Below are 17,191 nucleotides of genomic sequence, written 5' to 3'. Positions count from 1 at the left end.
TTGACTCAACTTTCTTGTTTTGTTTTTTTATACAAAATGACCCAATTTTTGACCCAAGTAAAGAATCTGACCAGTTGTTTTCACTGATCTGAATATATGACTGGATGGCCGATAGGCCAAGACTTTTGAAGTCGCGAGGCCGCCATATTGCTCCTCCCAAGAATCGTTTCTCGACATACGATCCTGTACATTTACAGTGTCGAACATTTGAGACAGTACTTAAATACATGTATGCATTATATGCTTAGTGATGTTTACAAAAGGAAACTTGTTTATTTTAGCATTGCCATCTACAAAAATAACAGAAAATGCTGTAATATGCATGCTAGGCCAACACGACAACAATATCACGAATTATAACAGGCCGTATAAACCATATGGTGTTTCCTCTCACGTCAGGGGCGAGAAAGCTCGGCCAAAAATATACAAAAACAAATCTAGGAGTGAGTCAACAGTCAGAGTCAAATGGAGAATACAGTAAAATGGCGACGCTGCCAGCTCACCCGCCGGTGAACCCTGACTGTGACACACACACGCGCACAAATGGTGTGAGACAGAGAGGAGGTGTGAGCGCCGCTGAAAAAAAGCCAGATGAGATATTAAGTGGTAAGTGTAGTCGTGTATGTGTGTGTGTGTGTGCTTGTCAGTTGTCACCTCCTCTTTCTGCCGCCACCTGAGAGTGTGACAGCCAGACAACAGGAAGTACGGGAGACTTTGTGTGAGTCACAATCAATATTCAGTGTCTCTAAAAGCGAAGTTTAAACACTTCAGGAAATAGGAAACACTGCCTTTTTTTTTTCCTTCAAAAAAATAATCTGCATTGATTGATTGCATAAATAAATATTGGGTGCATATTATTATTTTTTTAGTCTTCTTAAACACAACAAAAACATGAGCAACAGCTAGTGAACCGAATTCTGAAGAGTTGGTTTAAAGCAATGGTAGTTATTTATAAAAAAAAAAAACGGCCAGCAGGTGGCAACAGAGTATAAGAGATCAGCCAGGGCCATGTTGCAACAAGCTCTTTTTGTCAGTGTTTTCACCAGGAATGTGAATAATGACGAAACTTAGCTATATTCTAATGCTAATTGCTGCGAAACGGAAACAGATAGAAATATATATTTTTTTTCCTGATGAAAGAAGAGACTATAATCTTTCTTTGGTAGGTTCCATGTTTTTTTAGCAGTAGAACCCAATATTTTTCAGGCCTTACAGAATCTGTCAAAATCCAGTAAAACAGCCGGGAGTGAAGGGGGTATCTAATTGACTGTGAAAGTAAAAAACAAACAAACAAAAACACAGAAAATTACAGATATGATAGCGTAACGTACTCAACAATCATTGGGTCATTACTACGAGTGGGAATCTTTCATGGTTCAAAATTTTTTGGTCTGCGATTCGATTCAGAATCGATTTTTGATTGAAAACGATTTTTGATTCAAAATGATTTTTGTGTCAATCTATAGATGTGCAAGGAATTGCAATGATCCAGTCTGACTTGCTAACGCTAATTAGCGCGCTACTAGCGGCAATTTTATCACTCAAAAGAACGGCTCCACGCTGAAAAAAAACTAACTTTTATTGGAATAACTTGATTGTGACTTTTTCCTTCTACTCTCTAGTGTGGCTACAACTTAACAGTGTATTAGACCGCGTGGAACCACACTGCCCCTCAGTGGCCAAACCGGGTACAACATGAACAGCGCTCCAAATGAAGGCACACACAGTATAAAATAATTTAAATAAAATCGATTTTGGGACATTTAAAATTGATTCTGAATCAGACTAAAGGAGAATCGCGATTCTTAAGAGAATCGATTTTTTTGGCACACTATTTCTGTGCCATTTTAGCTATGAAACGGTTTTGTTTCCTTTAACAGTCAAGAATGTATCATTTAATATCCATCAGGGTTTATTATACTGTAAGAAAAACCTCCTGGTCCATCTTAACATGTTATGATGTAACCATGTTTTGAATAGGTTTGTTTAACTAGCCTAACTGTGGCTAGCAAACGTTTGCTAGCTGATGTTATGACTGTAAAAGTAAAAACACACTTACAACACATTTGATGGTAAAATGTATCGAGACCATACATACCTAACTGAAACAATGAAGGTCACTTCAGTTTCTTGAGAAGCAGTCTTTTGTTTGACTTCACATCGCTTTGGCACCCGTTGACCATTATTTACAAAAAGTAAAAAAATAAATAAATAAATAAATATGGTGGCGCCCCTAAACCATCATATATTGAAGAAATATTTTGCATGTGTAATTTCTAGATATATTGGAACACTTTTCGCTCCCAGCCATATAAAAAAATCGAATATATATATATATATATATATATATATATATATATATATATATATATATATATATATATATATATATATATATATATATACCGGTATATATACACAAATGCACACACACACACACACAATATGCTCACGGGACCTGCCCATCATTTTCTGTTCATGCACAGATGAGTGTAGACATGACCTTTAAAAGCCCCTCTGGATGCTGACACTTTGATGCTAAGTGCTAGGTTGCTCCACAGTAGGATCTCTGGATTAAAAAAAAAAAAATAAATAAAAGAAGAAAAAGTGTTGCTGTGAGTCACACTGTTTACTGGCGGCACCTCGCATGAGCGCGCATAAATGCGTGTGTGAGCCCAGGTGGTAGCCGCTTTGACCCGATTCATGTTTAAAAACGCTCCACTCAACAGCAGGTTCAATGGAAAAAGTGCATTTTCACTTTTAGCACTGTGGGCCTAGAGTAAGGCTGAGGATGTTTTTTTTCACACTTGACAGTGAAAGAAAGGGGTCCTAGGTCAGAGCTTTGTGGCACTTCACATGTAATCAACATTTGTCAGTTTCTAGTAAAACCTTGCTGAGCATGTCCAGTTTGGTAGTTCTTAATTTACCAGGTGAACCATAAATTTACATGTAGTCATGCATTCATTTATTCTCTGATTTGCTTATACATAACTTTTTCAAATTTCAATAATCCATCCATCCATTTTCCAAACCGCTTATTCATTTTTATTTTAATATAACATGCTCTACATTCCGGAATCGTATTGCATTCACTTGAAAAACAACAACAAAAAAACAGTTTTTCGGACAATTTTTTTTAGGGAGCTTTGTTTTTTTCTTAGTATTTAATTTTAATTTTCTGTTTTTCTGAATATCCGCAACCCTTGTGAGGAGAAGCGGTTAAGAAAATGGATGGATGGATGGATGGATGTTTTTCTGAATATTCTTTTCTGTTTTACTGAATATTTTTTTCTGTCCAAAAATATTCCGAAAAACAGGCTGAATTTTTTTTTTAAAAAAAACAGAAAAAAAATTATAAAAAAACCCAGAAAAAATAATTATTCAAAAAACAAAACAAAAAAAATTACTCCGAAAAACAGAACACCAGCTCTGTTTTTCGGAGTAATTATTATTTTTTACCTCTGAACTCCAAGTGACTCGTTAATAGCGAAAACGGACACTTTCCCGCATATGCAATAAGATGGTCATGTTTACTTACTGGCTCTCAATAAAGGAATGGATGTGTATACTGTATTGTGGTTTGTTCTCTAATCTCTGAGGGAAAACCCCATTTAAAAAAAAAAATCAGAAAAACAGAAAAAAAAAATCAGAAAAACAGAAAAATAATTATTTTATATAACGGAAAAATTACTCAGAAAAACAGGAAAATATATATATATTTTTAAAACAGAAAGAAATACTCAAAAAACAAGGAAAAAAATTTCAATAAAGCAGAAAAAAATACTCAAAAAAACAAAGCTCCCCCCAAAAATTTGTCAGAAAAAAATTACTTTTTTTCCCAAGTGAATGCAATACGCGTCCGTACTACATGACTCGATTGAAAATACATTACACGTCCTCCCACTCATAGCCGTTAATTACAAAAACCTCCATTATTAAAATAATATTAATCCGACGAAGATGCAAGGTGCCATTGAAAATGAAGGTGCGTGTACGATACTGATGTTAGGTATCAGAGACATCGACACACAGGTGCAATACTCGCCTTGTTACAGCACATCTGTTGCTGTTTTTTGTAGTCTGTGTGTGTGTTTTCATTAGCAAACAACAATCTAAAGTGTACGTACAGTTGTCAGGATTTTCGGAGTTTAGAAAATGCAATTTTGTTAACTTGCATTGTCCATGATGAAACGGTTTTAAACATACCTGTATGCTAAAATGCTTGAGAACACTTTGGTTGATACTCCGTAAACAGTATAAAAGGATTATGCAGTAAAAAAAAAGAAAAAGAAAAAAAAAAATATATACATATATTCTTGTTGTTGCTATCTTGCTATCTCGTGTACGTGATGAATTTTACAATCCAAGCGTGAGCTTATTCCTAAGGGACCGAACTGCATTTCTTTTAGCATCCAAGCTAGGTTCCTAGTTAAATATTCAAAGAAATATGTATTTTAGAGACAGCGAACTAAGACTATGCATATAAAAAGAGAAGCTATTTTCTCTCACGTACAGGCATTGAAGGAGACAAACATGTATGTCTGACACTTTTGTTTACAGCCCGCAGTGGACAATCACATGCAAAAGCGTTTTGTTATTATGTGCAAGATAACGAGGACGCTGTTCACTCCAGACAGCATACCTTATCAAACGCTCTTCTCATCAAAGGGAAACTTACATTAGATTCACCTATAGCGCACAAACCACCCCCCCCCCCCGCCCCCAAGGGAGCATACGTGGAACATACAGCAGCTGCACTGAAATAGCAGCACACGACTCGAGCTGAGGGTTCAATATTCTTCTGCATCTTCAATTGTGTTCGAAATTTCAAGTCTGTATGAATTATCGGATAAGGATTCAGAATTTTGTAACTTTTCAGATTTTCGCAACAGACTTTCCGAATGACAACATTCTAAACGGCCGAATCATTAAGCTGGAATTGTGTGAGAAATCTGACTTTTATATCATTATTATTTTTTTTTTTTAGGACAGTGATGAGAATCGTGACTTTTAAGTGACATTTGTAAGTTTTTCCTTCTTGCAGACATCGGTGAGATTGTGGGAGAAATTTCAAGTCAATAGAACTGTTTTGGTATTGATCATAACTTTGAAACTCAATAGGCTAATAACAATGCTCCATTTGGCAAAATATAATATTTGTTTATGTAAAATAGAGAAGGAATTTTTGGACAAGAATCAAAGGCAATCTGACTTTTTCTTCATGATAAATCACAACTTTGTACCTTTTGGGCTAAAAAACAGCGCACCCTTGTGGTGCAATTCCAGATTTTTCTTTTAGCATAGATTGATCTGAAATGCAGTGAGGAATTTCAAAACAATCGGACTTATTTTGTTGTTGTTGGTGAAATATGGTGAAAGATCACAACTTTGCAAATGTTGGTGTGCTTATATACTGTATGTATATATATATATATATATATATATATATATATATATATATATATATATATATATATATATATATTAGGGGTGTTTAAAAATTCATTTGCCAATATATCGCGATATTACAGCACGCAAGTCTCGAATCGATTCGATATGCAGCTGAATCGATTTTTAAACATCAATTTTTCATGGGAATATTCAACAAAACGTCTTACTTATTCACACGTTAAGCATGGAAGAATGTTATATTAATGGAACATTAAGCCTTCATACTTTATTTCAATGCTGTTCAAACATGAAACAGGTAGCAACAGATTGTTTGTTAAATAAAGTGGCTCACAAGCCTAAAGTTTCAGATAAATAATTAAATTTTCGTACAAATCTTACAGTGTACATGTACAAGTTTACGGATGAGTATTTTCTAAATTTGAGTAAAAAAAAAAAATCGCAATAATCAATTTATAGATTTGTACCGGGATTAATCGGTATCAAATCGTTCCCTATGAATCGTGATATGAATCGAATCGCAATTCACACCCCTAATATATATATATATATATATTATTTTCGGACACAGTACTAATTGTAGAAGAAATTTTAAAGAAAATGTAGTATTATTATTAGTAGAAGAGTACCAAATGTGACATTTAAAAACAATGTGTGATGTGCATACAACAACCATTCGGTATTCATGACAGCATACAGAGCTGGCAACTAAGGCATGACGTGCGCGTGTGCACATGCACATGGTGGCTGCATCTAAAGTAGCCCCTGGTGTACATTCAAGGCATTATGATTCAATTATATTGAGGCAGTACTTTGCCTGAATATTAATCTGGGAGGGGGGCCCAAACTTAATTTGTCTGGCAATGGGGGGGACACAAGCCCATCTGGCAACATGGCGAGTGTGTGTGTGTTTCTGTCACACATCACTTGCTCTGATGAAGCTCAGTTTGTAACTATAACACACAAACGCAACCACTTCAAAACGTAATACAGAAAAATGGCAATTGAATGTAATACCGTGCGCGTCAATGTAAATCCCCACAGGCTCCAAACGCGACATCATCCCATTGCGTCGTCCTTGTCACATCGCCTCGAGACCCGTTCGGAGGTAAAGACGGCAGCCTCTCCTTGACCTCCATCTCGAAGAGTCTGTGTGACCTTCCCGTGACGTGAAAGGTTAACTTTTTGTGCATGGGGGCCGAGGTCAAAGGCAGCATGCGAGGGGGGGGTGGGGGGGGGGATTGTGTGTATGGAAACTAGCAGTTCACACACACTTTTTGTCGCGGTTTTCTTCTTGTTCAGCACCGTCAAGGCAGCAGGGATGGGGGGGGGGGGGGGGGTCAGTAGGATGTGGGGGGGGGTCTGATAATGCAAGGCGACAGACATGCAAACCCACGCACACACGCCTGACGCTCTTTGCACGTACACATTATGTGTGTGAAGAAGACGTGAGACAAACGGTGGAAAAAGAATCGGGAACATGATGAAAAACAAATACGGTATATATATATATATATATATATATATATATTTACACACACACTGTATATTGCGAGAGAAAGTATTTTTTTTTAATTAAATACAATTATTTATTTTACCAATGACAACAGATTTGACATTTATAAAATCAATTTGATTATGAGAATTAATTAAATTAAAAAGATAATGTTAACGTTTTTTCTACATCAAGCATTCTCCAGATGAGTACGAAGAGCCCTGACTGTTTCACTCTGACTGAACCTATCAGCTCTTATCTTCACCTTTTTAGTAGTTTATTTGGGGAGTGGGGGGGGGGGGAGTTTTCCTTACCTCATTTGAAGTCATGTCTTCGTTTGTCAACTGTGGCTGTCGCTTTAAGATCGGGCATGTACTCGCACGCGCACCATGAACGAGCCTGACACAGATGCTGCGGTTACGCTTTTGGCTAGAGGTAGCAGTCGTGAGTCAAAAAAAGTGAAATCATTACAAGAAGACAAAATATTATATACATTTTAGTCATAATCAGAATTTTAATATTATTTTTTTTTACTAAACTAGGTACTACACAAATTACGTCGTACACCCTTGTAAATGAACATGTATTAATGTGTTATCATTAGGCTAGTGAACTTTCTGAAGTTATTTGGTTTGAATAAACACACAATGGGTCATTTTTATTGTTACATTTTTTGCTTTTGCCTCTTGTTGGAAGAATTGCTAAAGTTTGTTGCCACCATTTAAAAATAAAATATGTGGAAAAACTTGTAAGTCAAGTGGAGGTTGACTTTTTTCTGTACTGGGTGTCAAGAGCCTGCGCAGGTGTGCCTAATTTTGTGACCAAGCGGTGTATTTTAAGGCTTTAGGCAAACAGTGTGGTCAGCACTGATATTTCCTCTAAGGTCAGCTGCCAGTCAACCTTCTTTAAAAGGCTTTTTGAAAAAAAATATAAAAAAATTCCGTCAACATTCAAGCACACGTCGGTCTTGTAACGTTTCCTTTACGAGGCGCGTTGACACAAAAATAAACATGGCGGCGAGGCCGCTCGGGGCAGGTTGCTTGCACCTGCATGCTCGTTCTCACACCAGCCTGTTTGCCTTGGCCGCCTCAGACAAACGGCCGTTTTAATTACAGTCACGTAGCCGACCAAAAGTGCAACGTTGATGAAAGCGCGCCGGGGTCATCCCTCCGCTAATTTGCCTTCTCGACCGTCACCGCCGTCAAAGTCAAAGTAACGATTGAGCCGTCATAAAAGACGCAAAACGCACACGGCGGGCAGCCCTAATGAGCGATCAATAACGGAATCAATCCGTCGCGGGGAGGCGCGGAAATTATGACGAGCCCGAGAACGTCGGCAGTCACAAATCAGTTTCAAGAGGAAAATCAATGGGCTTGATCGGATTGCCTAACAGGTTTGTCAATAAGTTGATTGGACGCGTTGACGTTGAGTTTACGTTGCTCATTGCGAGACGTTTCCCAAACCAATTAGCAACTCATTAGCTCAGCGTTAGATGTTTCTTTCCCCTTCCCTCTTTATTTCATTTTGAGCATATCAATATCTTAAAGAGCTAGGCAGCATTTCTTCGACCAAAAGTTGTTTTTCAAAATGTCACCAATGTTATATGATTCCAACAAACACTTTGTAGAAAATAGATCAGGAGATTTTTTTTTCTATAAAAAAAATTTTCCTATAATTTTTTTTCTATATATATATATATATATATATATATATATATATATATATATATATATTTTTTTTTTTAAGAACTAGAGCGCAACCGCCATCTAGGTTAAAATGCTAACAAAAGCAATTTGTGTTTTGAATGAAGTCAAAATATTAAATCAATAGTCAAAATATTATTTAAAGAAATGTATAGTTTAAGAAGTTGAACGATGACAAGAATAAAGTAAAAAGAAGTACAAGAATGAAGTCGGAATATTTTGAAAATAGAATAAAGTATTACAAGAAAGTTAATGTACTATGAGAATAAAATTTAATTAATAAGAGTATAAATGCAGTTTTACAAGAATAAAATGAATATATTATTAGAAAAATATTTTAACTGCTCAAGAAAAATGCAGAAATAATACCTGAATAAAGTTAGAATATAAAATGTTCTGAATCTTTTGTGGTGATAAATTCATAACTTTACAAGACTGGACAACATTTTTAAAAATACAATAGTACAAAAAATTATATATTTTTTGAGAGTAAGGTAAAAATGTTAACAGAATAAACTTAAAGAATTCCAAGAATAAACATACTTTTGTGAGAATAAAATAAAAATATTATTAGAATAAAAGTTCATCAAAATTTGAGAATAAAGTTGAAAATAAAGACAGAAATATTCCAAGAATTAATTAAAGATATTCTGAAAGTAAAACGTAAATAGTATGGGGATAAAAATATTTTTCTATGAAAACAAATTTGGAATATTACAAAAAAAGCAAACAAGAAAATAAAGACAAAAATTTACTAAAATATATAAAAAAATCTTAAAAAGATAAAATAAAAATTTACTGTAATAAACTCATACTTTTGTGCGAATAAGATACAATTATTACTGGAATAAAAATAATTTTTTTTAAAGAATGCAGTCAGAAGACTAAGAAAAATTAATCAAAATATTATGAATACATCTGAAAATAAAGTCAAAAATATTCCAAGAATTAATTACAAATATTCTAAAACTAAAATGTAAATATTATGGGAATAAAGTGATTTTTTTATGGAAACAAATTTGAAATATTACAAAAAAGGAAACAATATATATATATATATATATATATATATATATATATATATATATATATATATATATATATATATATATATATATATATATATATAAATCTTATCAAGATAAAATTTAAAAAAATACTCTAATAAACTCATTCTTTTGTGAGAATAAGATAAAACTATTACTGGAATAAAAATAAAAAAATTCGAGAATGCAGTCAGAAGACTAAGAAAAATTAATCAAAATATTATGAATAAATCTGAAAATAAAAGCAGAAATATTCCAAGAATTAATTACAAATATTCTAAAAGTAAAATGTAAATATTACGGGAATAAAATTATTTTTTATGAAAACAAATTTGGAATATTACTAAAAATGAAACAAGAAAATAAAGACAAAAATGTACCAAAATATATATTTTTAAATCTTACGAAGATACTTTTTTTTTTTACTGTACGACGAATGAGGATGAAGTACATGAGAATAAAGACAAACTATTACACAAATACATTTAAATTGTTAACTGTTGAAGTCAATTTCCAAGACATGAAAATAAATCCATCCTATCCAGTTAAAAAAGAAAAGAAAAAAGAAGTCCCACCCATCTACAAAATTTCATAGAAAGCTGGGTTGTTTTTGGTACGTTTGCGTAATCCTGCGACGGCTTGCCTTCGCACTTCTCCGATAGTCGATAACACTAAGAATAAAAACCTCTTTGATGCACTGTGACTATAGCGTCCACACTCATCAGAGAAAACTAAAATCACATTTCAAGCGCAATGGATATATGCCCCAGTGGCCAAGTTGGCCCTTTTGTGTTGGCATGTTTAATATTCCGAGCCGGAGGCCCAATCCCGAGGCGCTGACATCAAACAATGTCGCCATTGTTGCCGCCACCGCCGCCATCGCCGCCGCGGCCTCGGGGTGACCGCGAGGGCGCCTCAATGCTCCTTTGTCTGCTGCCTCGCGTCTCAACTGCAGCCGTACGACACGCACGCGCACACACACACACAAAGACATGACACCACGCTGGGGGGGAAATAGATCTAATGAAGGACTCTAAAGAGGTGCGAGATGCTCCCAGCCCACACACACTATGATTACCATATATATTATACTAGCGCTCAACCCGCAGCAAAATGAAAAAAAGTTATTTAAATACATGCGCATACTGTGTGTGTATACGTGAGTGTGTAACAGACTTGATATAATTAAGCATGTTATTGTTGTCATGAAGGCACACGGGTGGCTACACGCTAATGAAAATTCAACGCTTCATCAGACGAGACAAAGTTTGGAGGACGACCTTAGCTTAAGATCGCAGCGAGAGAAAAATATGTTTTATTACTTGAGCAAGTAAAATGGTCAAATAAAAGTAACACTAAAAAAGGAGACTAAGAAAAAAGAGAAAATGGCGTGGTTAAGAGAAAATGTACTGCAACTATGATGATGTGGAGGTGACATGGTGGTTAGCATGTTCTTCCTTGTTAAGAGAGTTTAAAGCCTAAGATTATCGTAAAGTAAACAGCCTCCATTTCAGGTACCAGGTTCGTTGTCCTGGTATTTCACTTTTTACAACAACAAAAATACCCATATCTACTGATTCAGCCAATTAGAGGTTAGAAATGGTCATAAAATGTAGAAAGTAGAGGGAAAAAACCCAAAGGGAGAAAAAAAATCTTATTTTTTGTCTTATGTTGTCAAGTTGGAACAATTTGAAACAGTCAAAAAAGATTTTTGAAATTAGAGGGTAAAAAAATAAAATTTTTTGCTTTTATTTTGACATTTTACAAAATTTTGGGGTAGGGATGAAGTGAACAATTTAAAGTTTAAATTATTTGAAATGTTTAAAAAAAATGCAGAAATAAGAGGGAAAATATAATTGTAATTTCTGGCATTTATTTTAAATTTTACAAAATGTTGTGGTAGGAATGAAGTAAACAATATAAAGTTGGAACAGTTAAAAATGTTCAAATATGTGGAAATAGAGGGATTAAACAAAAAAAAGAAGAAGAATTGAAGAATGGATAGCATTTATAGTGACTTGGAGCGCTGGAATAATCTTCCTATTTCTCTAATAGGACGAATAGCCACTATTAAAATGAAAGTTTTACCCAAAATAAACTATTTTTTCTCAATGATTCCATTTAAACCTACGGCTAACTGGTTCCAGTTGTTGGACTCAGCCGTTACAAAATTTTACTGGAAAAAAAAAAGAAGCAAAGATTAGTCTATCTACTCTTCAGAAAAATAAATCCAAAGGAGGTCTAGAGGCACCAAATTTTATGCACTATTATATAGCCAACCAGCTACAATATATTATTTTATGGGCACAACCCAATAGAGATACTAACTGTTGGCTGGAACTAGAACAGAAGGATTGTAATAACCTCAGACTCCTAGATTTACTCTTTATTACAACATCGATTAAGCGCCATAACTGCTTTAAAAATCCAATGATTTCCGCCACCCTGACTGCCTGGTGGAAGGCACTAGAAATGACAAAAGCCAAAGTGGAGCCCAGCGGGCTTTCTCCCCTATGGCATAACCCCGACTTTCAAATTAACAACCAATCGTTTTATTTGAATGTGTGGGAGCAGAAAGGAATTACACATCTCCACCATCTCTTCTCAGATAATATGTTTATATCATATACATCCTTGCTCCAAAAATATAAAATAAAAAACGGAAACTTTTTACATTATTTGCAAGTTAAAAGTATGATAAAGAAACAAATTCCAACACTCCAGGGTACGCTCCAACCGCCTGTTTTAGCTAAAGATATTACCAAGCTTTCTCCGACAACAACAAAAAAACTCTCAAAAATATATAAGTTACTTTCATATACTGATAAAACGTCTTTACCCATCTCAAAATGGGAAACAGACTTGTCTATAGCTCCGGAATCTGTCTTTTGGATTCAAGTTTGTGAAAATGTTTTTAAAATGACAAAACACACAAATTTACAACTTATCCAATATAAAATTATTCACAGAACATACATTACTCAATATATGATGAAAAAAATGGGACTCTCAGACTCCGACATTTGTCTCCAGTGTTTACAAAACACTACAGACACTTATTTTCATGCTTTATGGTTATGTACTCCGGTTATGTGTTTCTGGACTAAAGTCTTAGAAAAACTTTCCGCTGTCTTGGACTGTAGGATACCGTTCTCTCCAAACTTGTGTTTGCTAGGTGACTTAACAACAATTGACTTACCACATAAACAATTTCAATCTATACTTGTAGCCCTTACTATCGCAAAAAAAACAATTCTTGTTAACTGGAAAAATAAACAAACTTTGAATATCGACCAATGGTCTAACCTCCTCATAAATCATATTTTAATGGAAAAAATATCTGCCTCAAATAAAAACCAAATGTCAAAATTTAAAGAAACATGGTCTACGTATATAGAATTTTTTAACCTAAACTTGGATTTTAATTCTGCCTGTTAGCGAGAGCCACAGCAGCGTTATAACTGGCATTGATGTTTCTGTATTAGGCAATTTGTAACTAATGGTTGTGTTTCCATAGTCAGGAACCCGGCTGCTGCCAGCGGGATCGAGCGGATTCACCTCCGATGGGCACCAGGGGTTGATATTCGGATTCACGGCATGCCAGTGGGTTAATTCTGTGGGTGCTGTCCCCCCTGGCGGGGAGTGGGCGGGTCTGCCCCTCTGTTGGCTGCTGGGTGGCGGCTGCGTCTTGGCCGTTCCCTGGGTCTCTTGGGGGGTGCTGCGTTGCGGGGCTTTCCCTGGTGTCGGGGGCGGCGCCGTTCCGGCGCGGTCCGTCGCTCTGGGCCCGGCGACGCGGTTCGGGGCCTGTGGGCCGCCGGGGTGCCCGGTGGTTCCCTCTCCCCTCCCCCTTCCTCCCCCTTGCTGCCTCTCCCTCCTCGCCTCTCCCCGCCCGTCCTCCGCCTCCCTGTCCCCTCTCCCTCGTCGCCCTTCCTCCTCCTCTCCCCCTCTCCTTGCGTCCCTGCCGCTGCCCCCTGCCCTTCTTGTCGTCCCCTTCCCTCCTCCCTTTACGCCTTCCTTCCCCTCCCCTGGGCCGGGGGCTCCATCCATGGCCCGGGTCTCGGTGCTATGGGGGCCGGCGGGGGTGGCTGGGGTTTGGTGTCGTGCCCGCCCCGCTCCGGTGGGCGTCCTGACACCTCGGGCGGGACCCAGTATCCGGGGGGCGAGCCCTATCGCCCCGCCGGACGGGTCCCATATGCCCGCCGGGGTCCTGGTGGGGTGGGTGGGGGCTTGGTGGGCCGGTGCGCCTCCTGCCCCCGCCCGGTTGGGGGGGGCCCCGCTGGTCACACCTCTTAACTCACTACACTAGGTTTGCACAATACACTTTTATAGACATATAGGGCACATAACACACTTTGGGGGGTGGGGTAGGGTGGAAACACCGTCTTCACCCTACAACTCCCCTCCAATTTTAATACACCACACAACTTGTGGGTGGGGGGGGGGGGGGCTTGTGGGGGTGCCATCGGTTGGGGGCCGCAGTATAGAGCAGTGCTGCGGTCCCCTGTCCGTGTCGCCACCCGCCCCCCCCCCCCCCCCCCCGCCCTATCTATTTTTTTTTTTAATGCACCACATACACTCAGCAACATGCTTGGGTGGCGGGTGGATCGGAGCGTGGGAATATCATTTCCATCGGCTCCGGTTCACCTGCTCCTAATTTTAATGCACCACACACACACACTTGTATATACACTGGGTGGGGTCACATTCACGGTTTAGGGGTAGAGTTCGCCAGTCCGCGAGCTGGCGGACTCAGTAACAGGGGTTAATTTTCACAAAGAACGCTGGGGTGACGACCGGGGCCTTCCCCCGCTGGGCCTGGGGTTCGGGGGTGTCGGCCGCCCTCCGGTGCCCCCATCTCCCCCTTCTGCCCCCGGTGTTCCGTCCTTCCACACGGCGGGGGGTGGGGTGGGCGCGGCTGCCCTCTCCGCTCCGCTGCCCGGCCCCTCTTCGGCGCCGGTGCCTGGGTGCGGGTGGTCCCCGGGGGCTGGGGGTCGGGGGTTGGGGGGCTGCCGGTTGGTCGGGGTGGGGTCAGGGGGGGGCGGCTTTGTTGGGGGGGGGGGGGGGGGTGGTGGGGGTTGCGGGGTGGGGGGGTGCTGGGGGTGGGGGGTGTCTGGGGGATTGGCGGCTGGGGCTGGGTTGGGGTGGGTGGCGGGGGTGGATGGGGGGCGGGGGGTTGTGGGGGGGGCGGGGGTTGGGGGCCGGTGGGGTGCCTGGTGGGCCTGCAGTGCCCCGTCCTGCTGCGTTGGGCCGGGGGCGCGGGCCGGGTTGGGGCGGGGGGCGCTCCTGCTCCTGGGTTTGCTCTCCGGCCGGTGGCCCTGGTGGGGCCCGGGGGTCGTCCTTTGGCGCTGCCGCGGCCTGGGGGGCCCTGAGGTGTTGCGCTTGCTCTGTTCCGGCGGGGGTCGACGGCTCCCCTCTTTGGTGGAGATTTTCATGCATGCCAGATCCACCACACCAGCATCTACCGAAACTCAGACACAATCTGTTTCCTCCTCAGGTTATTGAATCGGTGGAGGCTGGTGTCTCGGATCTCACGCGGCTTCGTCTGTCCTTCCTTCCTTTTCTCGGTCTCTCCGTTGGTCTCTTGAGGCCTCCCTGATTTTATGTTTTTTGGATTTGTTGGGGTCTGGATGTTTCTTGGGCTGGGGAGGAGTTCTGGTGGGGGGTGTCTGGTCGGCGCTGGATTTCACCTTCCTTGGTTTTCTTCGGTCCCCTCGGGTCTCCTGGTGTTCGATTTAGGTGAACGGTATGAGATTTTTTTTTTTCTAATAGGTTTTCTGGTGAGCTAACAAACACACGCACGCACGCACGCACACACACATACTCACCCACACACACAAAAAAAAAAATGTATGTATGTATGTATGTATATATGTATGTATATATGTGTATATATATATATATATATATTTAAAAAAAAAAAAAAAAAAAAAGAGCAATGATGATGACATTTCCGAATGAACAATACTGAGCTCTAAAAAAGAAAAAAAAAAAAAAAGAAGAAGAATTTTTAGCTTTCATTTTGTGGTAGGGAATGAATGGAACTATTTAAAATTGGAACGGTTTGAAATGGTCAAAAAAAGTATAGAAATTAGAGGGGAAAAACTAACAAAAAACATCGTAATTTTGACTTTTATTTTGAAAATTTGCAAACTTTTGTGGTAGGAATGAGCTGAACAGTTAAAATTGGAACAGTTTGAATTCATCAAAAAAAAAGAAAAAAAGAATAAGAGGTAAAAATATTTATATTTTCGGCTTTTATTTTGAAATTTTGCTAAATTGTGGTGGGGATGATCTGAACAGTTTAAAGTTGGAACTGTTTGAAATGGTCAAAAAATAATGTAGAAATTTATGTATTTATTTTTGGCTTTGAAATTTAGCAAAATTTTGTCGCAGACATAATTTTTGGCTTTTATTTTGAAATTTTGCAAAATTGTGGTGGAGATGAGCTAAACAGTTTAAAGTTGGAATGGTTTGAAATTGTCAAAAAATGTGGGAATATAGAGGGTGGCATTTGAATTTCAGGTATTTACTTTTAAAATGCAACATTTTGTGATGGGAATGAGCTCTCCAACCTCTGGGCTGCAGACCATTTGATGGCTGAATAAAAAATATTTTAATGATTGATGGTGGACGAATTTTTTTTTTTGCATACGGGTGCATTCGCCTGCGCCAATAGTCAAAGTATTCATTTGGGTTTGGCGATAGGTGAGAAAGATAAACAAACATGCAAGCAAAAAAAAAAATACTTAAGCAGCTTAACTCATATTCCGCAAAGACAATATTAATCAGTGACATGTTTAGACTTGTGTGGGCGTTAGTTACATATCAATTTGTTAGGTTGTTATGTTGCTGCCGTAGCAACAGAACTTTGTTTTAAAGCGAAGATTCTCTGTAAAGGCCTCCACACTAAAAATAAAGAAGTTGGGTTGGGTCAGTTAGTCATGTATGAGGTGTGGAATCTCCCTGGACAAAGTAGCACCTTGTCCACGAGTCCGCGAGATCCGCCGGCCGACCTCTTTGAAGCGTGTTTATACAGGGAACACGCCTTTGAGCCGCTGGGCCTGTTAAAAGTGGGCGAATGCATACAGATGTTTTCATAACGATGCCGTTCAAAGCCTCCCTCGGGGCTTAACTTGTTTCCTGACTGTTTTTTTTTTTTTTTTTGCATGTTGGAAAAAAAAAAACGAAAAGAAGATGAAGGTTGCCTGGCAACAGGGTCGAGCCTGACAGTCGTTCGGCGGGAGCGCGGCTACAAAGACATCAGGTGGCACTTCCCGCCGCTCGTCCGCGGACACTTGCAGCGACATGCACACGCGACACTCGCTAACTGGGCTCCTTTCCCAAAGCTAATTATAGCGCGTGTGTTGATTTCTGCTTTAGTGATTAGTTGAGCTTAGCAAAGACACACACACACACCTCAGAGTATTCCGGTCAAGAGGAGCAGGAAAGCAAAGGAATTCCCGACCTCTTCCCACTTCCTCATTCCTTGCGTTGTTCCACTCTCATCCCTCAGCGCCACATTCCATCCGTTAGCGTTG

Source organism: Leptonotus elevatus, chromosome 15, assembly GCF_054856555.1.
Source record: "Leptonotus elevatus isolate MCC_2025b chromosome 15, RoL_Lele_1.0, whole genome shotgun sequence".
Lineage (NCBI taxonomy): Eukaryota > Metazoa > Chordata > Actinopteri > Syngnathiformes > Syngnathidae > Leptonotus > Leptonotus elevatus.
Note: the sequence above shows the minus strand (reverse complement) of the source record.